The sequence below is a fragment of the Tasmannia lanceolata genome, unplaced genomic scaffold (genome assembly GCF_043159265.1).
Source record: "Tasmannia lanceolata isolate RefF3 unplaced genomic scaffold, GAP_Taslan_0.1 ptg000003l, whole genome shotgun sequence".
In the NCBI taxonomy this organism is placed as follows: Eukaryota; Viridiplantae; Streptophyta; class Magnoliopsida; order Canellales; family Winteraceae; genus Tasmannia; species Tasmannia lanceolata.
In genome coordinates, this window is record NW_027518680.1 from 39449471 (window position 1) to 39475785 (window position 26315).

The following is a 26315-nucleotide window of genomic DNA, read 5'->3' on the forward strand; positions in this document are numbered from 1 at the left end:
TAGGAGCTGGGATATAGGAATGGTTTGATGCTTCACAGGTTGTTTAGTCGAAAAAATAGGACAATTGCTGCAAAGTTTGGATAATATTGTAGTTGCAGATGTTCGGAGTTATTTTGGTAGGGACAGGGTTTGCTTTAGGTAAAGGATTAGAAATAGTGGAAATCTGTAACAACTATCTGTGAATAACCTGTAAAAGAAATTTTTGACAGGCATGGAATAGATTTGAAATGAATTATTGAAACAGTTTTTAGCCCCTGGGGTAAAACTGTAAGGGAAAGAATCTGTAACGGAATTGAATCAGATTATAGCTGGTGAGTGAAAGATTTAGAAAATTTGTAAGGTCTGTGTTAGAAAGCGAGGCTAGGGTTAGAAGAGAAAGAAGAAGAGTAGAGAAGATGGGAAGTCTCAACTAGGGAGCTCCTCATGTATATGATGTATATATAGGCCCCAAATAGGACAATAATGTACAATGATTGTAATGCCCCTAAGACAACAAGTAATGACTAAACTACCCTAATACATTTTATTCAACACTTCCCCTCAAGTTGGAGTGTCTATACTATGGTAATAGAACTCCAGCTTGCTACAAAGGAGACTACAACAACCAACTAAAAATAACAAAAAGTATAATAAGCTCATACACACATGCAACTTGGTATGACACTCCTCAAGCTGGTATGGTGAATACATAATGAAAAGCATAATAAAAAGTCGTAACTGCCACAGTAGACAGCATCGAGATCAACGGCTGTAAAAAAAGAGTAGCTCCCCCTAAAGTAGCACAACAACGAGAGCGATGAAACATGGCCTCTCCCTGAATGAGAGCACCACGACGAACAAATTCGCATATCAACGAGCAATGGAGGCGCCATGGCAGGAACTAGCAACGGTCCAACGAGTAAAATAGGCACACCAAAGGTGCGCAAAACGAACATCGGCGAAGTAGCACTGGCTGGAAGAGACATTAGCCGTGTAGCACAATGCCAAGAGAAGATAACCACTGATGGGGAAACCATCGGAGACAAGGTCGACAGAGAAATCGTCGCCTGGAGAGAAGAAGTACAGGAGAAGATAACCAACCAACGATGGGGAAATCATCGTCTAGAGACAAGGTCGATGGCATGAACATCGTCGCCTGAAGAGAGGTCGATGGGGAAACTGTTGCTTAAAGAGAGCCAACCAACCATGGGGCACCATCGTCTGGAAAGAAGGTCGACGTCATGAACATTGTCACCTGAAGAGAGGTCGACGGGAAACCGTCGCCTAAAGAGAGCCAACCAACTATGGGGACACTATCACCTGGAAAGAAGGTCGACGGCATAAACATCGTTGCCTGAAGAGAGAAAGAAGAAAAGGAAAAAGTTAACCGACCAACGATGGGGATAAAATCTCCCGAAGAACAAGCTAACAATGGGGATACCATTGCTCGTAGAACCAACCAACGATAGGGAAACCATCACTCGGTGAGACTAGGTCGATGGGGACACTCCGACTAACGATGAGGAAACCATCGCCCAGTGAAGATAAGGCATAAACCCAGGAAAAAAATAAGATGAATGTGGTGGGAAAAATAAGATGAATGCGTAAAAGTTATCCCAAGAACACGAAGAGAAGAAACAACTAAAGAATGAAACTGACACTCGAAGAGTGGTGACATACATCAAGGAGATGACAACATGAAGAAGGCAAAGAAAAAAATCACCAACAATACTCTCCCTCGAGCAAGACTCCATGAGCCCGAAGACAACAAGACGAGATGACAACAAGGAAGACACACCAAGATAACATTAACACTCCCTCTCAAGAAAAGGCAACAAAAGAGGACAACCCCAAGAAAAAGAACATATCAACACTCCCCGTCTAGTTGAATGCCGAATACCTTCAACTTCCAATGAAAAGAAGACAATCAAGGCACCACACCTCTCACGGAGATTTCATCGAACACTTAGTGTGTTCCCTGAAGAAGAAGACAAAGGAACGAAGACAAACACGGCACCACATCTCTCTCGGACATTTCATCGAACACTTGGTGGGCGCCTTGAAGAAGAACACAAAGGCCATAAAACCCAGGAGAGAGAGAGAGAGAGGTTAGGTGAGTAATCACACACAGAGAGAATAAAAAGTAACCGCACATTTGAGGACACAAATAATACTAATTGAAAGATGATGATTTATTCGCAAGATATAAATCAAATAAAGGGTAATCGCATCATGCTTAATTGCAAGACCCAAAAAGCTTAATCATAAGGTGTAATCGCAAGGAGGAGTATAGTCCGGTAATCAGAAGATCTAGCCTTGAGAAGGTAATCGCAAGATAGAGACAAACAATGTAATCGCAAGATGGAGGTTACAAAGTTAATCGCAAGTGTTGCAAGACAAAGTTAATCGCAACATGCTGATATTTAATCGCAAAAGTGGAAACATTTAATCGCAAATTATAATCGCACAACAAAGAGGGAAAACTATATAATCGCAAGGAATGAAGCATACGATGATGGATAACTGCAAGACAGAAATCATATTCTTAATCGCAAGGTCACACCCATCATGCGATTATAAAAAAAGGAAAACAAGAGATATATTAGGGATTTTGAAAAGAAATATTCGGGAATTTGGGTGAGAAAAATTAGGGAGAGAGAATCACAGAAAATTTTTGGGTTTTACATGCGCAAAACAGAGAAAAATAAAGAGGATGGGGACACGCGACACACACAGACGAGAGACAGAGAGAGACGTGGGAGAGGGGTAGAGTCTTCTTCTTTCCTTCTTTCCCTTCGGATCTTTTGCTCTGATACCAAGTTAGAAAGTGAGGCTAGGGTTAGAAGAGGAAGAAGAAGAATAGAGATGATGGGAAGTCCCCATTAGGGAGCTCTTAATGTATATGATGTATATATATAGGCCCCAAATAGGGCAACAATGTACAATGACTGTAATACCCCTAAGACTACAAGTAATGACTAAACTACCCTAATACATGTTATTCAACAGTCTATGACAGTTCGGGAATGAAAAATCTGTCATAGATCTGTAATAAATCTACAACAGTTGTAGCTGGTGAGAATAGCTGGTGGATGAATTGTTCGGTTAAGAATGGAAGATTAGAGAAAAGGAAAAAGAAATTTGGAAGATAGAAAAGAGAGAAAAGAAAGAAAGACGGAGGAAGCTGGAAGAAAAAGAACGAAATAAAGATAAGCGTTGAGGGATAAAAAAATTGACTTGGAGTCACACGAGGGTTCTCATAGGTATTACACCTTATGATATGAAGCATCACACTTTGAAAAGGCTCCAACATTAACATTATGAGACAAGGTGCCATATATAGCAGACCTGTTACCAAAATGGCAATGTGTCCATGGGTTCACTTGATAATGTTCCCAAATATATTCTTATCAATAAAATACAGATACATGGTTTCAGATAGTCCAACCCAAGCAAACCCAACAAGCCAATGCGTCCATGCAATTTACGGCATGTTTGGCTACCATGAATTGTTTTTCATGATAAATCGGTGTCTCCAAGTGGAGATGAGGATGAAGTGGCTAAAAATTAGGAGAGAAAATACAAGAAACTACTAGTGTCTCCAAGTGGTAGAAGTGCCTAAAAATCCGGAAACAATTAGCCACTTCTACCACTTTGAGACACTAGTTTGTTTCGAGATTTTTTGCCATTTCTACCACTTGGAGACACTAGTTTCCTGTATTTTGTCTCCTGATTTTTAGCCCCTTCACCCTCATCTCCACTTAGAGACACCGATTTATCATGAAAAACAATTCAGGGTAGCCAAACGTGCCCTAAATGATAACGTTACAGAATATACTATTATATATATATATATAGAGAGAGAACATTTCCTACACACTTGTGTAGGTAACTTACCTACACACTACCTTAAAATACAGTGGGGGCCCACATTGTTTGGGTGATCCAAACAATTCATTTGAATGGTCCTCACATAGATAGGGTGTCCACAAAAAATCAGATCCATAGGATCATCCTAACCATTCAAACTATGGAGGCAAAAAATGGACTAATTTGTGAAGGTTTATACACGTCCATTTTACCTCCACAAATCGTAGGGTTGGAATGATCCTATGGATCTGATTTTTTGTGGACACCCTATCTATGTGAGGACCATTCAAATGAATTGTTTGGATCACCCAAACAATGTCGGCCCCCACTGTATTTTAAGGTAGTGTGTAGGTAACTTTCCTACACAAGTGTGTAGGAAATGTTCTCTCATATATATATATATATATATATTTATATATATACACGTATGTGAGTTAATTTATGTGTAAGCTCTAAAAATAGCATATCCAAAGAAACTTACAATGTGGAAACTTGAAACCACGAAAAGGGATTATTTCAAAAGTTGTCCGGATAGTGATGTTGACATGGTCCTTGCATTCTCAAGATTCTCTTACAAAATGCATATTATTGTTAAGCGGTACAGAACAGGTGTATTAGCTGATATTCGCAAAAAAAAACGTCGCTTATCATCTGCTCGCCTAAGGTATGACATTTTATCTATGTGATGTTATTTCAGTACTGAAAATTCAAATCAATAAGTAAACAATCACATTCAGCAAATCAACTACAATCTTTGTAGATTATGCAGAACGATTCTATGAAAATCTGGTCGAGTTTTAAGATTACTAAGACCTTTTTAAGATCAAGAAAGAGATTCACAAAAGGGATCTCCTAAAGTTAGCAATAATGTAAATGGCCACGCGCACCCAAATCAGGAATCAAGCTGAAATAATTTGGAAACAATCAAAACTATGGTCTCAAGGTGATGTTCTACAAATTTCAGTACGATTTCTCATTCCTATGCTTTATAATATTTTCCGTAATTTGTGAAAATATTTAGTTATTTTTCTCATTAAGATCTAGAGATATTACTAAAGGGAGGCAATAACGTCATGCCTAACAGCTTTTGACCCTTCCACTCATGTACTGTAATGACCCAATCTAACGGGTCGCTACGAGCAACTAAACCTATCAAAATGTTCATTTTTTTTTAAAACATACTTAGCACCATAAACCTGTCATCCACAATTCTTATTCTAAGCAAATTTAGTCTTAACCACAGATAATTAAAAACATGAATAGTCTGAAACTCAACATAACTTAAAGTCCTAAAAAAACAACTAGAACGAAACTCCACTAGCTCTAAGGAAAGACTCAGGGAAATAGACGGATATCGTCGCCTCCCACTTCTTCAATTATTCTTCGACCCACTCCTTGGACTCAAGTTTCCTCATTTACGAACGCTCCCCCTTCCACGTTCTCCATACTTGGTGGGCAAAATTGGGTTACAAAACAGTTGTGATAGAGACGATACCAGTATTGGTTACCAATTAAAACAACAGATTTAAATAAATGTGTATATGTTAGAATCAACAGACCAAGAGAAATATCAGAAATGAATGCTGAATAGAGACATGCTGGAAACAGTAAATCCATAAGTCACAAGAATCAATTAAGGATAGTTAAAACTAGAAGAACGGAATAGAAATTGAACTATATCAACATAAAGAAATCTGAAATTATTTACTACATTTCTAGTTTATCATTTTTGATATATCTTTTAACCCAAGACACTCCAGCTCCCATTAGCTTGTTGTCTTTGCCCACATGGTCCATTCCGTGGAGATGGTTTCCAATAGATCATACCACCTAGAGACTTATAGTCTTCATAGGATTTCAACATCAACGAGGGGATTGCGCGATCCTCCCAAATTGTATTTGTATTTATTTATCTTCCTTAATTTCCGGGGATGGCTCTACGGCGTCCCATCGCCCTTCCCCATTTTTGTCTTCATTTCTTCTTTCATGTATTTCTTTCTTTATCTTCTTAGTCTTTCTGTATACTTAAATGATGGTGGCTATTGGGTTCACATCTTAATAAGCAATTAAAATTCTAGATAACATATAGTTGAACAATTTAAAATAAGTTAACGAAAAGTAAATAACATCTAACACCATACACAAGTCTCTATCACTATTGAATTAATTGAAATACCATACTGATGAGGTCTAGCTATTACCTGCCTTGGCTTAAGAAGTTAAGGATTTTTTGAAGTGGTCCCGATGTGGAAGTGAGAGGCGATTATCCTGGAGTCAATTAATGAACAGAACGATGTCAAATAAGCCTAGGTTTAATATTCTCACAACACACCCACAAACATGTCCCAAATTGACCTGTTTTGAGACTCGAACCACACTCTTTAACACTACTTTGCTGTCCTGTTTTGGGACAAAAGATATCCTTACTTTGGATCACAAGTTGGGCCCATTTTGGGACCTAAAGATCATACATCAGTAGGTCGTAAATCTGGTCCGATTTGGACCCAAAATACATATACATATAGAACAAAATTCTGGATAGATTTGTGCTCTTGTTTAAGGCACATAAATAGTACCAAATCTGGGCTGTGTGTGCTCCAAAAACCCACACACCGACAGCCCCAAAATCTGAACAGTTTTTGTGCTCCAAAGTGGGGCAAACAGCACTCTATCAAACCAAATTTTTATTCATTTATCTAGAGTTGATAAACGAAGGAAAACATCTGAATCATCTTGTTATATTTGATTATATAGGCCTGACTACCAAAAAGAACACATGAAAATCATTTGGTACTAATGACCAGTTACTACACATAAATATATATAGTACCTAAAACAATAAATACAAATACAAGGTCATTTGATTAAATACAACTGTTGAAAACCTATACTCACAAATGAAATTATTTGTCCCAAAAGAATAGTCGAAAGTCAGTAGTTAAACATGCATAATTATAGAGGACTAATAAATTTGTGCATATAATTATTGAATCAAAGAACTGACAAGAATAAAAATTTGCATTTATGAAATTATTTGATTCAAACGACTTTGAAATATGAGTATTGAAAGGATTATCAGATATTTGGGTTATATATATACTCAAAATTCATAACAAATATATATATATAAATCATTTGATGTATATCTATTTATACAACTGACAACAAAATATTTTGAATATTTTGATTGTCTCACGTGTATTAGAACTTCCAAAAATGTACGAAATACTCGAAAGTCATTTAGTTATTCTCAACACATAGAAATGACCAAATAATGAAGTGACACTCGTAGATCTTCTTATTCCTTCCAACATATAAATCTAACCAAACTAGTGGAGTAAACAAATGCAAGATCACTGGAATGTATGTATATATATATATACATACATATATGTATATATATATATATATATATATATATATATATATATATATATATATATATATACATACACATACATATAAAGCACTGATGTATTTTATATTTCATTTTTTTATGAAAAATCTCTTTATTTCCGATGTATTGTTGGTCTATCATTTATAGAAAAAAAAATTATTACTTTCATCTCTTTCACATTACATGGTACTGATGTACCATATTTTTCAATGAAATTTATTTTCTTCATAGTACTGATGAAGTAGGGTTTGTAAAAAAAAATCATTTTTCTTCTTTATTATTACTATTATTATTTTGCTTTCAGCTGTTTTTTTTTACACATCCATGGGTAGAAATCGATTGAGATCTAACTAAAAGGATTGATGCACTTGTTTTTCGACGGAGGTTGAAGAAGACTAAGTTGACTTCGTTTCACATATGATAAGGATCATTTTATCTAATATATACATCACTAGGACTGTTTGAACAAAATATACACATTTGAAAGATTATTCTTATTTACTATAGGTATAAGATTGTAATAGTCCCACATCGGAAGCGGAGAGAGAAAGTTCTTGGGCTATATGTGTAGACCCCCCACCTTCCCTATGTAGACGAGTTTTCTGTGGGAAAAACAAAACCGGGGAGGGCTGCGGCCTAGAATTGAACAATATCTACACGGTGGTCGGGGCGTTCATGTTGAGTTTCAGACTATTCATGTTTTTAATTGTATGTGGTTAAGACTAAATTTGTTTGGAATAAGAATTGTGGATGCCAGGTTTATGGTGCTAAGTATGATTTTATTTGCAAGTATAGGTTTTCTACAGTTGTATTTGATCAAATGACCTTGTAGTTGTATTTATTGTTGTAGGTATTATATATATATATATATAGAGAGAGAGAGAGAGAGAAAACGGTTCCTACACATATGTGTAGATAAGTTATCTACACACTAGTTTAAAATACAGTGGGGGCCACATTATTTGGGTGATCCAAACCATTCATTGTTAAGGCCCTCACATAGATAGGGTGTCCAGAAAAAATCAGATCCATAGGATCATCCTAACCATTCGAACTGTGGAGGCAAAAAATGGACTAATTTGTGAAGGTTTAAAGACATCCATTTTACCTCCACAAATAGTAGGGTTAGGATGATCCTATGGATCTGATTTTTTGTAGACACCCTATCTATGTGAGGGCCTCTAAAATGGATGGCTTGGATCACCCAAACAATGTGGGCCCCCACTGTATTTTAAGCTAGTGTGTAGAGAACGCTCTACACATATGTGTAGGAACCGTTTTCTCATATATATATATATATATATATAAAGGAAAAGGATTGTGAGCTTGAGCTCTCAAACCTTATGGTGCGCTTGAGCTCTCAAACCCATGTGGCCCACATTGTTAGGATGATCCAAAGCATTCATTTGAAAGGCCCTTACATAGATAGGGTGTGTATAAAAAATCAGCTCCATAGGATCATTCTAACCCATCCATTTGTGGAGGTCAAAATGGACAGACCACAAATCTGCCCATTTTTGCCCTCCACTTTTGGAGGGGTTAGGATGATTCAATGGAGCTGATTTTTGGTACACACCCTATCTATGATAGGGCCTTGCAAATGAATGGTTTGGATCCTCACAGAAATTGTGGGACCCATGTGATTGGTGCACTCAAGCGCACCATTTGATTCCAGCGCTCAAGCGCACCAACACATTCCTCATATATATATATATATATATATATATATATATATATATATATATATATATATATATATATATATATATATATTTGTGTGTGTATCTGGTCATTAGTACCAAATGATTTTCATGTGTTCTCTTTGGTAGTAAGGCCTATATAATCAATTATAACAAGATGATTCAGATATTTTTCTTCGTTTATCAGCTCTAGATAAATGAATAAAAAATGGTTTGATAAAGTGTTGTGTGCCCCACCTTGGAGCACAAAAACTGTTCAGATTTTGGGGTTGTTGGTGTGTGGGTTTTTGGAACACACACAGGCCCAGATTTGATACTATTTATGTGCCTTAAACTTGAGCACAAATCTGTCCAGAATTTTGTTCTATATGTATTAGTATTTTGAGTCCAAATCGGACCAGACTTACACCCTACTGATGTATGACATTTAGGTCCCAAAATAGGCCCAACTTGTGATTTAAATTAAGGGTATCTTTTGTCCCAAAACAGGAGAGGAAAGTAGTGTTAGAGAGAGTGGGGTTCGAGTCCCAAAACAGGTCAATTTGGGACTTGTTTGTGGGTGTGTTGTGAGAACATTAAACCTAGGATTATTTGACATCGTTCTGTTCATTAATTTACTCCAGGATAATCGCCTCTCACTTCCACATCAGGACCACTTCCAAAAATACTTAACTTCATAAACCAAGGCAGGTGATAGCTAGACCTCATCAGTATGGTATTTCAATTAATTCAATAGTAATATTGACTTGTGGATGATGTTAGATGTTATTTACTTTTCGTTAACTTATTTTAAATTGTTCAACCATATGTCATCTAGAATTTTAATTGCTTATTAAGATGTGAACCCAATAACCACCCTCATTTAAGTACACTAAAAGACTAAGAAGACAAAGAAAGAAATACATGAAAGAAGAAATGAGGACGAAAATGGGGAAGGGTGATGGGAGGCCATTAGGGCTGCAAATGAGCCAAGCCGAGCCGAGCTTTGGGTGTTCGGGCTCGGCTCGTTTAGTTTTTATGAAGGCTCATGTTCGGCTCGGCTCGTTTAGTTTTTATGAAAGCTCATGTTCGGCTCGGCTCGTTTAGTTTTCGAAAAAGCTCGGCTCGGCTCGGCTCGTTAAGTGGAACGAACCGAGCTTAAGCTCGGTTCGTTTCAAGAATGATAAAAACAGACATTTGCGGGATTTGAACCCAGTTCCCCTCTAAATCCAGCACCTTAACCACTAGGCCAAACTTTCATTTGTGATAAGCAACCCACATTCTTTTATTTTATATATAAAAAACAAACATAATCAAAGCTTTAAAGCTCGGCTCGGCTCGGCTCGTTTATGAACCGAGCCTAAAAAGCTCGCGAGCTTTTCCGAGCCGAACTATACAAAGCTCAAGTTCGGCTCGTTTATTTGGCGAGCCTAATTTTTAGGCTCGGGTTCGGCTCGTTTAGTAAGCGAACGAGCCCGAGCCGAGCTTTTGACGAGCCAAACCCAAACATGTTCGCGAGCCGGCTCGGTTCATTTGCAACCCTAGAGGCCATAGAGCCATCCCCGGAAATTAAGGATGTTAAATAAATAAAAATACAACTTGGGAGGATCGCGCAACCTCCTCGTTGATGTTGGAATCCTATGAAGACTATAAATCTCTAGGCGGTATGATCTATCGGAAAACATCTCCGCCGAATGGACCGTGTAGGCAAAGACAACAAGCTAATAGGAGCTGAAGTGTCTTGGTTAAAAGATAGATCAATAATGATAAATTAGAAATGTAGTAAATAATTTCAGATTTCTTTTTGTTGATATAGTTCGATTTCTATTCCGTTCTTCTAGTTTTAACAATCCTTAAATGATTCTTGTGCCTTATGGATTTACTGTTTCTAGCATGTCTCTATTTAACATTCATTTCTATTATTTATCTTGGTTTGTTGATTCTAACATATACACATTTATTTAAATCTGTTGTTTTAATTGGTAATCAATATTGGTATAATCTCTATCACAACTGCTGTGTAACCCAATTTTGCCAACCTGGTATGGAGAACGTGGAAGGAGGAGCGTTCGTAAATGAGGAAACTTGAGTCCAAGGAGTGGGTCGAAGAATAATTGAAGAAGTGAGAGGCGACGATATCCGTCGATTTCCTTGAGTCTTTCCTTAGAGCTAATGGAGTTTCGTTCTATTTGGTTTTTATATAACGACACCCCTCCCCAACCAAAACGTGGAGAGAGAGAGAGAGAGAGAGAGAAAGGGTCAGCGCACTCCCTTTTTGGGAGTTGCGCACGACCAAAATTGAAGGGATTTCGATCCTTTTTGTGATTCTCCACTCATTGTGCTGCCTAAATCGTCCTTTATTGTTTGATTTAATTCCTTCCATAGCCTTTTAGTGCTTGAAGTGTAAAATATCATGTTTATTTAGTTTTCTAATTATCTAGATTCTAAGTGGGCCCTACCATACATTATTATGAAGACCCATTAGATTTGTTTAAAAAAATATTAACATGAGTGGCCGTTACATGTATGAAGAAAAAACCCATTTTAGTGACAGGAAACTTTGACTCCCACATCATCTAACAACATACTTCTGACCAAGAACTTGATTCCATGGATAACTATTGATATTATAACCCGAGAGTGCAAGTATGAGGCTTGAAAGTTGAAAGTCGGGGATCAAGCAATGCTAAAATGAGATAGTGACTCATGACGGCAAGAACCTTGTACATTAAGGGGCTGTTTGGATAAGTGGATTTTAGAATCCAGGCGGTGTAAAATTTTGTGGGGAAAGTAGGTTGAAGATGAAGGGTTTAAGTAAGAAATCCAGGTTTTAGAAATCTCTCCCCCATACTGAGATTTCTAAAACCTGGAAACAGGGGATGATCTCCTACTCTCTCCCTTGGCGGAAAGCAGAGGAAACCCAAGATTCTAGAATCCGCGTATCCAAACGGCCCCTAAGGGAGTTTAAGAGTGAACATTACCAATTATCACAAAGAGCTTGCTGAAGATACTCAACGATCCAAGAGAGAATACAAAAGTATGAAGTGATTCAGGCATCTCTATACATTTACAAAGAACTGCCAATAGACAGAATTTGAGGAGCAGTTTACAAGAGGGTAACAGGCTCTAATTCAATCTCATAGTTGAGCAGCATTGAACATTTCATAAATGCAACACAGTACTACATCTTGGCTGCAAAAAAGCTTTGAAAACAAAACTTCTTCGAAAAAGTCAACTGAAGATTTGTGTAAAAAAATAAAAAATGGAATACCATATGCTGGGTGGGACTTCCTAAAAAATTCGCCCCTTTCTTCTATTAAAAAACTGACTGGTTGAAGGCTTTCGCTGCCAGGAGAACAGCCCATTTTCCAAAGAATTACTGGTGGATGCCTTGCGCTTTCTAACAGGTTCCCTGACATGCACCTTCCCCCTACTTGAGCCAGAAGGGGCCATCGAAAGTGTCAATTGGGAATAAATAGAACCCATTTGTACTTGGCGATAAATCACAGTAGCTGCTCCCATCACGAGAACTACTGAACCCACATCTTCAAAGTCAAGAGTACAACTATTCTCTGCGCTTAAAGATGGAGCTAGTAGCAGCCCCAATCACAACGATATGTCATATCCCGTGTCGGGTAGATTCTCAGATGTGCCTCAAAAATTCAATGACTTCTGAGTTCTAGTTGAAGCATCAAGGCCATTGTCACAACCGAGTTGGTTCTGCAAGAAATCCATTTTGGCATCCGCAACGGGCTGGATGCAAGGCGAACTAAATGACTTACAATTTGAATTTTGTAGGTTTGAGAAATCAAAATGTGGCTTCACTGTCTGATTGTCAGTGCTATAATATAAGGGATGCATTCTACTTGAATTCAATGAAGGATAAGTTTCCGTGGGAAATGACAATATATCTTGGCAAGAAAGTTGTAAGTTATCTGGGAAAAGTGGAAACTCGCAACAAGTACTAGGTAGCAAATTTGTCTGGTCATGAGGCATTGGTTTATTATGGAGAATGGGACTGCTAGACTCTGCATCCAAATGGGTTGAATTAATGGGTGCGGGTGTTACAACAATCTAGTAATATGATGCAAATTGAGGAGTGGAATTTGGGACTGAATTAACAGATTGAGGAGGCAGTAAACGAGATGGCGTTTCATAGGTTGTGTGGGAAGCAAGCTTAGGAGCACCAGAGGTTTCGGTAGATTCTTGCATGGAGTGCAACCCAGATTAAGGGCAGCAGAAGCAGGAGAAAAAATAAGGAGGGAATTAAATAAAAAAATCTATGTATTTCAAACAATCTAAACTTGAAAATACAGGCATCAAAGAGTGGAATTGGGCTTGGCCCCACTTTCAAACTGCCAATATTTAGATAGGCCCATCCCCAACCTCAGATGACCTTTGCTTACAGACTAATCATATATAGCGGAGTCTCATATAAAACAATATCTTCTCAGACATCTTTCAAAATGTTGGCATGGTTTCTTCCTTAAATAAGTCAAGCTGGATAACTGGATGCTAATATCAAAAGGTGCATTGGACCTTGCATCTAATACTCAAGCCTGTGCCCACACTATTATAGGAATTCAATGTTGCCTTAAATCCAGGCTAGAAACATTAGCCAGGCCTTAGTCCACAATGGATATCGAGCCCTTTGACAGCCTTTCATTCAAAACAGATTTCTCACACCCATTTTTCCTTTCCTAACAAGATCAAGGATAACGACGAAGAAGGTACAGATTTAAAGATTTCGACAGCAACAATGCAACTTCATTCTAATTAAATGTAAAACTGAGAGATTACCAGTAAATTATTTGGGCAATGACAAGGAAACAAAGAAGTAGAATAGGAACAAGGTTAAGAATGGGGTACCTTCAATACAAGGCTGCAATAGGTCTCCAGTTTCAGGGCTCTCATCCCTCTGAATTATCGTATTAATGGTTTCGTTGCTTCTCTCCAAGAGTGTCTTAAGTTCCATATAGTCTCACTACAGATGAGGGAAAGACCAAAGATGTTAAAATATAAAAGATGAATAAAGTAATTTGTTGTTTCACATGGTATCAGAGCAAAGGTCCTCATTCAAAACTCCCTGATATTAAAAATCCACATGTAATGGCCAACCCAAAAGAGGGGCCACATGTCCCACGTATAGGCCACATGTGAGGGGGAGTCTTAATAAACTATAAAAGATTAAATAACGCCATCTCCAGAGTAATTGGTTGTTTCACACAAGAAGGAAAAACCCAAATAAAAATGAGAAAGAAGAGAACACAGGAGAGAATGTGAGAGAGAAGTTACCTCGGAATTGGCTTTACAATACATGAACTCCTCTCCCTTCAAGACCACAAAGGGGAGCTTCTCCTGCCATTCCTTGTTCTTCTTGGTAGCCGAGCTGTGAATCTCATTGACGACCCTACACAAACACATGGCAGGGGCTGAGAAACAGACAGATACATGGTGGACTGAAGAGAAAGGGGAACAAAGATTGAAACGAGGAAAAGAAACTACGTAGCCCTCACCTGAATATTTCTTGGATGAGAAAACCTCTCATGGGCTTGTGTCCGTCACAGTGCCAAGCTCGCCTAACACACTCGTATGGCCTTGGACCAGGCCTCGGCATCTTTCTACTCACCATACAAAACCGAACTAAACACCCCCCTTTTACACTATGTTCCCCTGATACAGAACAGAGTAAAGAAAGAACCCGAACACAGAAAACCATCAAATCACTGTATCACTAATTTTTTTAGAAGTAAAGAAGAAAAAAAACACTCATCATACATCCGTTACCAAGATTATCATAATCTAGCAAGGTTTAAAAACTAAAACAAAACATAATTTAATCATATTTTAAAAAAAATAGTGAAGAAACTATTAAGGCAGACAATGTCTCTCCCTCCTTAAACAAACCATCTATCAGTCTCCGTGAGATCAATGAACCGCGGCTCCACCAACACAGCTTTCAAGTGATAGTTTTGCTTCTTTTCATCATTAGTATCCTCATTTCGCCATGATTAGGAATAAAAACGTGTTCCTTTTCCCACACTAGGCTTGTCCCACAAAACGATATCTAGATCATTGTCTCCTCTCCAAATTGATTCAACCATTTCTTTATGCCTCTATTACAACTGATTACACCTTTTAAATAATCCTTTTGAGATAGTGAAATATTTACACTTGGTTTTATGGGGAAGTTGTAGGCACTGCAGTCTTGTTACAAGAATTGTAAGTGTTGTGAGAGAATAGAGAGAAGAGAAAAGTGAGTTGGGAAAATCTCCCTCTCACTTATGTATTTATATTAAATAGGGAAAATGACCAAATGAAAGGGCTTTCTACTGACTATGACATTTGAAGAGGGAAGACTTGAAAATAACCAATATACAGTGATAGTGACGGGTTTGCATGGGTTTAGGACAAAAATACCCTCATTTTTAAAATATCGTCACCTCACCTCTCTCTCTCTCATGTGATGATCTCAACCATCAATTAGAGGGCCACAATTCCTCTCTTTCTCTCTCATGGGATGATCCCAACAGTCCATTAGAGGACCACAATGCCCTCTCTCTCTCTCTCTCATGGGATGATCCCAACCATCAATTAGAGGGCCCCAATGCCCCCTCTCTCTCTCATGGGATGATCCCAACCGTCCATTAAAGGGCCACAATGCCCCCTCTCTCTCATGGGATGATCCCAACCATCAATTAGAGGGCCACAATTCCTCTCTCTTTCTCTCTCATGGGATGATCTCAACAGTCCATTAGAGGGCCACAATGCCTCTCTCTCTCTCTCTCTCTCTCTCTCTCTCTCTCTCTCTCTCTCTCTCTCGTGGGATGATCCCAACCGTCCATTAGAGAGCCCCAATGCCCCCCCTCTCTCTCTCTCTCATGGGATGATCCCAACCGTCCATTAAAGGGCCACAATGCCCCCTCTCTCATGGGATGATCCCAACCGTCTATTAGAGGGCCACAATGCCCCTCTCTCTCTCTCATGGGATGATCCCAATCCCAACCGTCCATTAGAGGGCCACAATGCCCTCTTTCTCTCATGGGATGATCCCAACCGTCCATTAGAGGGTCACAATGCCCCGCAGGTTCGTGCACCTCTCTCCGGTATCCTCTAAACCACTGCTTACACTGTATAAACAACTTATAAACACTCTAAACAATTGTTTACCTTATATAAACCACTTGTAAATACTCTAAACCACTGCTTACCCCTATATAAACCAGTGCTTACACTGTATAAACAACTTATAAACACTCTAAACCATTGTTTACCCTATATGAACCACTTGTAAAAACTCTAAACCACTGCTTACCCCTATATAAACCACTTACAAACACTATAAACCATTGCTTACACTGTATAAACAACTTATAAGCACTATAAACCACTGTTAAGCCTATATAAACCACTTATAAACACTATAAACCACTGTTAGGCTTATATAAACAACTTATAAACACTCTAAACCGCTGCTAGGCTTACATGAACCACTTATAAACACTCTAACCCAGTGCTTACACTGTATAAACAACTTATAAACACTCTAAACAACTGTTTACCCTATATAAACCACTTGTAAATACTCTAAACTACTGCTTACCCCTATATAAACCACTGCTTATACTGTATAAACAACTTATAAACACTATAAACCACTGTTAAGCCTATATAAACCAGTTATAAACAATCTAAACCACTGTAGGCTTATATAAACAACTTGTAAACACTCTAAACCATTGTTTACCATATATTATACACTTATAAATCCTCTAAACCACTCCTACGATTATATAAAATACTTATGAACGTTGTAAACCACTGTTTACCCTGTATAAACCATGTATAAACACTCTAAACCACTGATAAGCCTATATAAACCACTTATAAACACTCTAAACCACTGATAGGCTTAGATAAACCACTGTTTACCCTATATAAACGAGTTGTAAACACTCTAACCCACTGGTAAGCCTATATAAACCACTTATAAACACTATAAACTACTTCTTACCCTGTATAAATCATGTATAAACACTCTAAACCACTGATAAACCTATATAAGCCACTTATAAACACTCTAAATTACTGATACGCTTATATAAACCACTGTTTACCCTATATAAACCAGTTGTAAACACTCTAAACCACTGATAAGCCTATATAAACCACTTATAAACACTATGAACTTCTTCTTGCCCTGTATAAACCATGTATAAACACTCTAAACCACTAATAAGCCAATATAAACCACTTATAAACACTCTAAACCACTGATAGTCTTAGATAAACCACTGTTTACCCTATATAAACGAGTTGTAAACACTCTAAACCACTGATAAGCCTATATAAACCACTTATAAACACTATAAACTACTTCTTACCCTGTATAAACCATGAATAAACACTCTAAACCACTGATAAGCCTATATAAACCACTTATAAACACTCTAAATCACTGATAGGCTTATATAAACCACTGTTTACCCTATATAAACCAGTTGTAAACACTCTAAACCACTGATAAGCCTATATAAACCACTTATAAACACTATAAACTACTGCTCACCCTGTATAAATCACTTATAAACACTTTAAACCATTGTTAATCCTTATAAACTAATTATAAACACTCTAAACCACTGGTAAACCTTAACAAACCACTACTAAGGATTATAAACCACTACTAAGGATTATAAACCACTACTGAGGATTCTTAACCAAAGAAGCTATATAAACTACTTATAAACACCCACTTCAGTAGTGGTTTATCATAGTGAAATAGTAGTTTAACTTAAGAAATTAGTGGTTTACAGTAAAATAACAATGATTATAAAGTGGAAAACAGTAGTTTAACATGGAAAACTTTCATTCAAGTTTATAAACATGCCTTATAATTGAAAGAGAAGGGAGAGGGCTAGAAATACACACCTTTCCATTGAATGGAGGCTTTGTGCAATGGAATGGTGGTTTCTAGTGAAGATTTTTGCGATTTCGGAATCTAATAACGTGTTTTTGCAATAGTTGTTGTAAATGGAGGCGTTTTCCAATGCAATGAAGGGTTAGGGAGGCTTTGACATCTAAAAATGAGGTTTTCAGCAATAGAATGGAGCTTTTGGCATCTAACAATGGAGGTTTTTGGGTTTTAAAAATGGAGGTTTTTGGATTTTTCATATGTACGTAGGTGGGAGGAAGAAGAAGAAGAGAGAAAAAGGTGGGTTTTGGGATTTGTATTCTAAATATAATCATTTCAAAAGGTGATTTGAGAGAGAGAGAGAGAATCAAGGGTATTTTAGTCATATGCACTCTTGATTGGTGATTTAAAAAACACCCCTCTTCAAATGTCATAGTCAGTAGAAACCCCTTCTATTTGGTCATTTTCCCTATTAAATAGGATAAGTACAAAAAGATGACAACTATGCCCTTAGGCAATACACTATATCCAACACTCCACCTCAAGCTGGAATATAGATATTATACATTCCCAGCTTGTTACAAATATCATTTAACTTTGACTTAGGTAATGACTTGGTAAAAATATATGCTAACTGGTCCACAGATCGGAAACATGTATTTCGCCCTTCTGGATTCTCTTGCAAATAAAATGGCAATCAACCTCCATAAGTTTGGTTCTCTCATGAAATACGGGATTGGTGACTATGTGAATTGCAGCTTTATTATCACAGTAGAGCTGAGCTGGAGAAGTAGCAGAGAAACTAATCTCTGACATGAGAGACCGTAACCAAAGAAGCTCCCCACTAGTATGAGACATAGCTCGGTACTCTGCCTCAGCTCTAGACTTTGAAACTATCTCTTGTTTCTTACTTTTCCACGATACCAGATTGTCGCCAACAAAGGTTCAATAACCCGTGGTTGATCTCCTATCTGCTGGAGATCCTACCCAATCCGCGTCACTAAATCCTTCCACTCTGGCATGCCCATTTTTCCTGAATAGCAAACCTTTTCCTGGTGCACCTTTGAAATAACGAAGAATCTGAACTACGGCTGCCCAGTAAGAAGTACGAGGGGCACTCATAAATTGGCTAACTACCCCAACTCCATAAAAGATATATGGGCGAGTAACAGTGAGATAAATAAGTTTCCCAACCAGACGACGGTACCTGCTAGGGTCATCCATCAAGTCTCCCTCTTCTGCAATCAGCTTGGTGTTTGGATCCATAGGAACACCGGCAGGCTTTGTTCCCACAAATCCAGTCTCCTCTAACAAATCAAACACATATTTTCCTGAGAAAGTGATAGATTGCTGCCAGAATAAGCTACTTCAATCCCTAGAAAATACAGTAGGCGACTAAGGTCTTTTGTGGAGAATTCTGCCAATAAGAAGGTCTTCAATTTCTATATACCAATCGTATCACTGCCTGTAATAATAATATCATCAACATAGACTATAAGGAGAACATGTCCTGCATCAGAAAGACAACTAAAGGCAGAATGCTCAACTGCACATTGCCGCATGCCAAATCCCATGACAGCATCACTAAAGCGCCCAAACCATGCTCTAGGAGACTGCTTGAGCCCATACAAGGACTTGCGTAGCCTGCAAACTGAAGATGACATCTCCCCCTAAGCAACATACCCTGGAGGTTGCTCCATGTAATCCTCCTCAAGCAAGTCACCATGAAGGAACGCATTCTTGACATCAAGCTGGTAGAGGGCCAGCCTTGGTTGACAGCAAGGGAAATGAAGACACTATATCCAACAGTAAGTAACCATCTTTCGCTGCTTGGAATCAAAACAATATAAAAGCTCAACTTTAGCAATATATTTAACACATGTTATGACTTTGAATTGCTGATGAGAGCGATAAGTGTGTCTCCCATTTTCTACTTCCATGACGACTCTAGTGTTCGCAATAGGAGTAACACGGTTATTGACCACAAAAACAATGCAATCTTTAGAAGTAGGACGCGAGACGAATGTCGTGACATGATCCGAAAGTTTGAAACCTTGGATCTTCGGTAAGTCAATTTTCGTAGGAGAGAAAATATTGAAGCAGAATAGGTGCAATATTGAAGCAAAAGAGGAGCTCATCCAGGTGCAATAGTAACCACTCTTGTTCCGAGGCAATGCAATGTCAACCTTTTAGCTCTAGGATTTGCATGAGGTAAGACTTGTGTGAGATAAGATCATATAGAAAGCAATTGGAACATTCGTCCTAGCCAACATGGTCCATGAGAATTGGCATTGGGGAAGTGATGAAGAAGTGAAGGAACAACCTAATCACCATTGCTTACATACGCTTCAAAACGCATGAAATTCAATCAGACACAATCGAGCAACAATCGACGTTGTGATGTCGGTTGAAAGATCTGTCCATCTTCTGTCTGATTGCTCTCTTTTTGAATTTGTGAGTCCCATGTTAGTTTCCCATGTTAATTTATGTAACAACCTTCCACGGATGTCTTTTCTTCTTCCTCGGAAGTTTAGGGCGAAACGGAATCCAACTTTGCTTTTCACAGATGTGCTGTTAGGGCAGTCAAATCCCTAAATCACTCCTTGCTAAAGCTGCTCACTTCTCTTTTCTTCTAGCTAGAAATGGGTTCTTAAGCACCCATCCTTTTCCCTCTTCCTTCTCTACCTCTCTTCAATAATTTAAAGGATTATTGCTGGGCTTATTGTGTCCCCCACAAATCCACATGACTGCTTCCTGTCTGGGAATCCCATCATTTTCCCTCTTTCACCCCAACCGTAGATTTTTATTTTGCCTACACTTGATATGTGCGCATATATTTGATTCATGTCGTTATGTAAAGCAACCTCCCCGAGTCCCCTATCCACGAATTCATATTATTTTGCATGGCTTTTCCAAAAGACATATAGGCACTCATGCTATTGGGGATATTCTTAAATACATACCTCACCTGAGAGGATATGTAAAAGGCCACCACCTCTATGTAGTTTTATATCAAAAGATCACTTGCCGTCAAGTTGCAGAGGAAAACTAAAACGACAAGGGCCTTTACTTAGAAAAATAATTAAAATACCCTCAAAGAAATGAAGGCCATGTTCGGCAACGATGAACCTTTTTTGAGCAATAATTTTTTAATGGGTAATCTGGGGTTTTGGCAAGGACCCCTACCAGTTTATTAGATAAAGAGAAAAAATGTTACATTCATGGGTACAAGATGACATCCCTAACTCAGAACAAGAAAGTGGGAGATCCAAAAACTTTGGACAGACAAAAAACAGAACACAAGTTGAAAGTGCTCAATACCAATCGACTAGTTCAATGGGAGCACGTTGGGGTATTTGGGAGCGTCTTATGCCACTCTAATTTGGAACCTTCTGCCGAAGTTCAACTTCAGAGTCGTGGTGTGTGATACATTTGAATTTGTAAGCCCAATGGTTCCCACCTTGGCAATCTTCTATGTTTTGATGATTCCAAACACAAGTTGATTTGTGTTGTATTTCTAATGTGTTTGATGTTTAAGTGCATGTATTAGAAATCAAGTAATCAAACACCAAACTCAAGGAAAATGGCATGGATCGTGGCATGAACCAAATGAAGAAGATCATTTGAAGCCAAAGGAATATGAAGGCTTGGAGCATTTCATGAAGACCTTGTGAAACCAAAAGAATGGAAGAGATGATCCATGATGGACTTGAAGCCTTAAAGTTCAAGAGAAGATTGAAGTGCTTTTCAAGTCTTTTTAGAATGTATTCTCCTCTCTTTTTTTTTTAGAGATGATAAAGGCACTTAACAATGTTTTAAAATGAACTTGAAAATCTATTTGAAAACTTAGAAAAATGTATTTGAAAACTTAAGACCCTGATTTTTTATAAGTAAAAATGAAATTTAATACAGGGCCGGTAGACCGGGGTATCCCGGACGACCACGGAAGCCGTGCTGGAAATCCAGCACTTGGCTTTCAATAGCGGGCCGGTAGATTGGGGTGATCCGGTCAACAACGGATATGTTTCTGTTTCGACAGAAACAATCCAGCATGGTTGGGGCGGACGACTGCCAAGGGTCGGTCGACCGCGATAGTGTTTTGAGCCGAATTTTAAATAAAAAAGGGAGACCTCCGGGGCAACCGCCACTGGCTCGGTCGACCGCGACGGTTTGAAATTTAAAATTAAAAAGGTTTGGCCGATAGGGGTGGACGACCGCCGTGGCTCGGTCGACCGCGCCGGTCTGGCAAAATAGCCGTTGGGGACTGCGAGACTTGACTTTTGAACCCAAATTACTACAGTTTTACCCCCAAATGGTCATATTTTCAAATGGGCTATATATACACTATCCAAACCTTTTAAAAGCATCTCTTTGCAATAACCTGAAGATCTAAAAAGAAAAAATCAAACTTGTTTTAGTGCCTCTCTCATCTCTAAGCAAGGAAGTGGATTAGGCTTATATTTGTACATCTTTTATCCATCCTTTGTAACCCTCTTGAAGGGATTTTAGTTTTCTTCCTTTAAAAGATCATTGTATATTTGGCGAGTGTGAAGGGATGCGTAGCCATCCCAAGAGCGAGTGTTGGAGACGCGGAGCTTTCTCCTTTTTCGTGGCGAGTCTTTCGAGGCATAGCCAAGTTGTAATTGGGTTGATTCCCCGCCATTAAGGGAATCCATAGTGAAGCCATCAACGGATTGTGTTGGTGGAGTGGAGTAGGTCCGAGGTCAGGACCGAACCACTTAAAAATCTCAGTGCACTCTCTCTTTACCCTTGCTCTTTATTTTGTGGTGTGCATTTTGATTTTTATTTCATTTGTGGTTAAGGGTTTAATTTGCAGTTGTTTTTAGCTTCCACATTGTTTTTTGGCAAAAAGTTTTAAAACCCAATTCACCCCCCCCCTCTTGCGTTGCCATCACCCCTTGGATTTCAGAATCCCCCAAGTCTGGACCCTCTCCACTTTCCTCTTGCTAAACTAGGATCAATGTGACAAGATGGCATTCATCCACCCATGATACTTTCTTCTTTCGAGATTCTTACCAAGGCTCTTTGTCTCTCCCTGACTCATCTTCAACGGATGATTTTGGATCCTATGTTTCTTTAGATCATCTTCACTATTTGAGGAGTCATTGCAGATATGATCTTGGTCATCATCCTCTGATTCTGATGATTCCATATTATTAGAAGATTTTGTCTCAAGTGAGAGTATTTTCATTCCATCATCAGAGATTTCCAACGCTAAGAAACTGTTTCTCCATTTGATTTTGCCCGTGGAGATCTTGGTGGTTTATTCATGAATTTTGCTTTCTCACTGCCTTTTGGTAGGTTCAGATACATGTCTCCACTATGTCTTTACTCTTGATTTTCAGTTGCTTCTGATTTTGATGTATCTGCAGAAGCTTGGAGGGTCTGCTTCTAAACAGGTCTCCACTCCTTCCTCATGTGGATTTCTTTCCCCTTTTCTACTCTTCGGCAAGTTTTCGATGTATGATTGAAGTTCTCACAGGTTGTGCATGCCTGAGAGGCTTCCAATCATATTCAATGTGGGGAAGAAGAGTCCCCGTTGGATTGTTTAGTTTAATATGGTTTGGAAGTGGGGGAATTGACATTGATTTCCACACAAATCCTTGCATTGTTAAGTCTTGAGGCTTCCATTGTCTAAGTATCCATGTACGGGGGCTTACCCACTTCGCTAGCTATCTTGCTCAAACCAGAAGGGGTCAAAATTTTTAAATGGAAACATAAAAGTCTGATCCATACAGGCATGGAGGAAAGGCTTAACTTTTCGGGAGAAATATCCGATGTCTATCTTCGTAAGAGAAGAGACCAGCCTCCGCAGTTGTGGGTGTTGGCTTTAATCACCTGAGAACAATCCTCCGGGTTACTAAACTTGAAGAGGAACCCGTTTTTGAGAGCATATGGCTTAATTTTCCCTTATGTTTCCATGTATGAGTGAGGTGTTCCCTTAAGGATAAGAAGGGTCTTCTTCCGAGGAAGTATCCCACCAAGTTGTTGGCCCATCATTGCTCTGCTTCGGCGAAATCTTCCTCTACAAATTCAATGCAAGCTTCTCCTCTGTCATTTATGGCAGGTTCTATAAACTCCAGCTTTGCAAAAGTTCATGAGGTTCTAGAGATTGAGCAGCTCCAATACCTTTGAATCGGTGTAGGAATCTGAAGGCCTAGTATTGGAAGGGAATTCAAGGCGAAGCGATGAGTAGTACTCTAGATGTATCCTGTCCTTGCGAGGAACAAAAAGGTCATGGATCATGACCACTCTGCATTTTTGCCAAGCCAAAAACACAATTTTAGCTACCCTAGCATCGAATTCCTCTGGTGAACGAAATCGTTTGAGGGGCACCCAAGGTTGTTGCCTACTTCCGAATTGATGCATGACCCGGTGAGGGGTGTAGAAAGAAGTATCTCAGAGGCCAAGGAGACGAACATAACTGGTCTTAAAAGTGGTTATGGTGACCCTATTAGGACCTCTAAGCTTCCAAGAAATGCCGTCATTCGTACGGGTTGCTAACCAAGTAGCCCATGAGAGTTCTCTTTTGAAATGGACAACATGGCTCCCTGATTCGAAGTTACAAATGGAGGCAATTACTTGAGGTTGAGGGATTGCAATGCGGAGCTTTAGACAAAGTCAAATATAGAGCAGGGTTGGACACCCTGTAAATGGAAGATGAGGATATTGGAAGATATGATCAAGTCCATTGAAGGTTTCTACAAGTATTGTAAGTACAGGATTGCAATCTTCAGAGAAATGATCGACTATACTAAGGATGGAAAGGGAAGCTAGGTTGGAATTCTGACATACAAGGTACTTGCCATATATACAAAATATATAGGCCTTGTGAAGACGTTGTTGTAACAGTAAGTCTTCCAAGTCTCCAACTGGAGCATAGGCCTGGATGAGTCTTTCAGCAAAGACGCCATTTGGTGTCATGAAGATGATCGGGTCTTGCCATGGCATACAAACCAATCGGTGGCACAAGAGATTGTTTGATCCGTACCTCAGTTCAAGACGGATAATGGGTCCATCATCGTGGAACTATAATAGAGTGCAACACTCTTTGAAAGTTGGACAAATTTCTTCAAGACCGAAACGGAAGATGTGATGCCGGGGATTCCAGAATCTTATTGTTGCTTATAGGAGATTCTAGTCTATTTGGATGGATTCAAACAAAGGGAATAACTGCTCGTTGTAATTCATACACTCGATGGGTTTGGAACTCTTGGGTAGCTGGTAGCTTTGAATCCATTCAGGCATCATTTTTGTAGTCATTACGTGCTTCATATGAAAGATTAACTAGTTTTAGACAAAAGATTGATATAAGTACCAAACCTTATGCAGATATTTATTTATTTATTTACATTTCCTTTCCTTTTTACATGGCCTGTAGTAGGCTGAAAAAAAACACGATAAAGCAGGAAAAGGAAAAGAAAACAACATCCTATGTCTCCTGTGTGGGCTGGCTCAGAGATCGAGGTCTAGAGTCCTCTGAAGAACATCCCTCTCGAGCAGTGGTAGTAACTTGTCACAACCTCATCTCCACGTGCTGCAGCCATTTCGAGCACTGGAATGATTTTCTTTTTCTTCCACTTGGAAGCGACAATCCTGATAACTAGACTAGTAAGCTCTTGCAGAGGGAAGAACTGAATGAGCGGTCCGATGATCTCCTGCCTGGACTTTGAACAGCATTTGGATTTTGTGTTTTCATGATTTTTTGATTTTTATAATTTTGGACATGTGAGGGGCTGAGAATTAGGTCTGCCCCTATGATTTAAGACTTTATTGAATACGAGGAAATACCCCCAGAAAGAATTTAGCGAAAATAATTAGGGTTTTAAAGAATAGGTCTTAATCCTGTTGAAAAGAATAAAATGATTATTGAGCAAAGCTCAGACATGTTTTGACCCAGAATGCTGGTCAAAATCGGGAATGAATGAGAGGTCAAAGTTTAAGAAGAAATCATGACCTTTGAAGATTAATTTTTGAGAAAAGATTAAACTAGAATGTCGGTCTTTAGGTGTAGACACCCCATTTTGACCGAACCCTAATAGAGTCGTTAGGATAGAAACCCTATCAAACTAGTGTTCTAAGGTCCCAAATTATGCCCTAGGTTAGCTTAGGGTCCCACCAAGGTCCCTGTGAAATTTCGTTAAGATCTGAGCTGATTCGCCTAGTGAGCAAGCCTCGATAGTGTCGCGATGCAAATTCAGATAGGGGGTTAAGTCATCCAAGAGGGAGTGCCCTGTAAGTGAATTAAAGAAGAGATGATACATTAGAGAAGGTTGTCCAAGGAATAAATGGGGTCAAATATATCATTTCTCTTAGGGGTCTATTCTACCCAAGCACCCCTCTGAGATTAAAAGAGTAATTATAAATACAATTGAGGAGGGCTGTCTATAGGAAATTAAAGGGGGTGTCAATTTATCATTTCCCTTTAAAAGGCAACTAGGATTAGGGTTTTAAA

At 38.7% G+C, this 26315-nt stretch overlaps 1 long non-coding RNA gene across 2 annotated transcripts in view; it reads right to left on the reverse strand.

The window, feature by feature from the left end:
* The window catches only part of LOC143854489 (uncharacterized), a 40869-nt gene extending 25672 nt beyond the window's left edge, over positions 1–15197 (reverse strand). Inside the window, exons 1-5 of one of the 2 annotated variants that reach the window (XR_013237536.1) lie at positions 14833–15197; positions 14442–14598; positions 14221–14335; positions 13795–13909; positions 6051–6117 (exon numbers count right to left, since the gene is read on the reverse strand). This is a non-coding gene — a long non-coding RNA (uncharacterized LOC143854489). The remainder of the gene's footprint in view (positions 1–6050; positions 6118–13794; positions 13910–14220; positions 14336–14441; positions 14599–14832) is intronic. The other variant, XR_013237532.1, reaches the window with a different exon arrangement.
* Positions 15198–26315: the final 11118 nt, after the last annotated feature.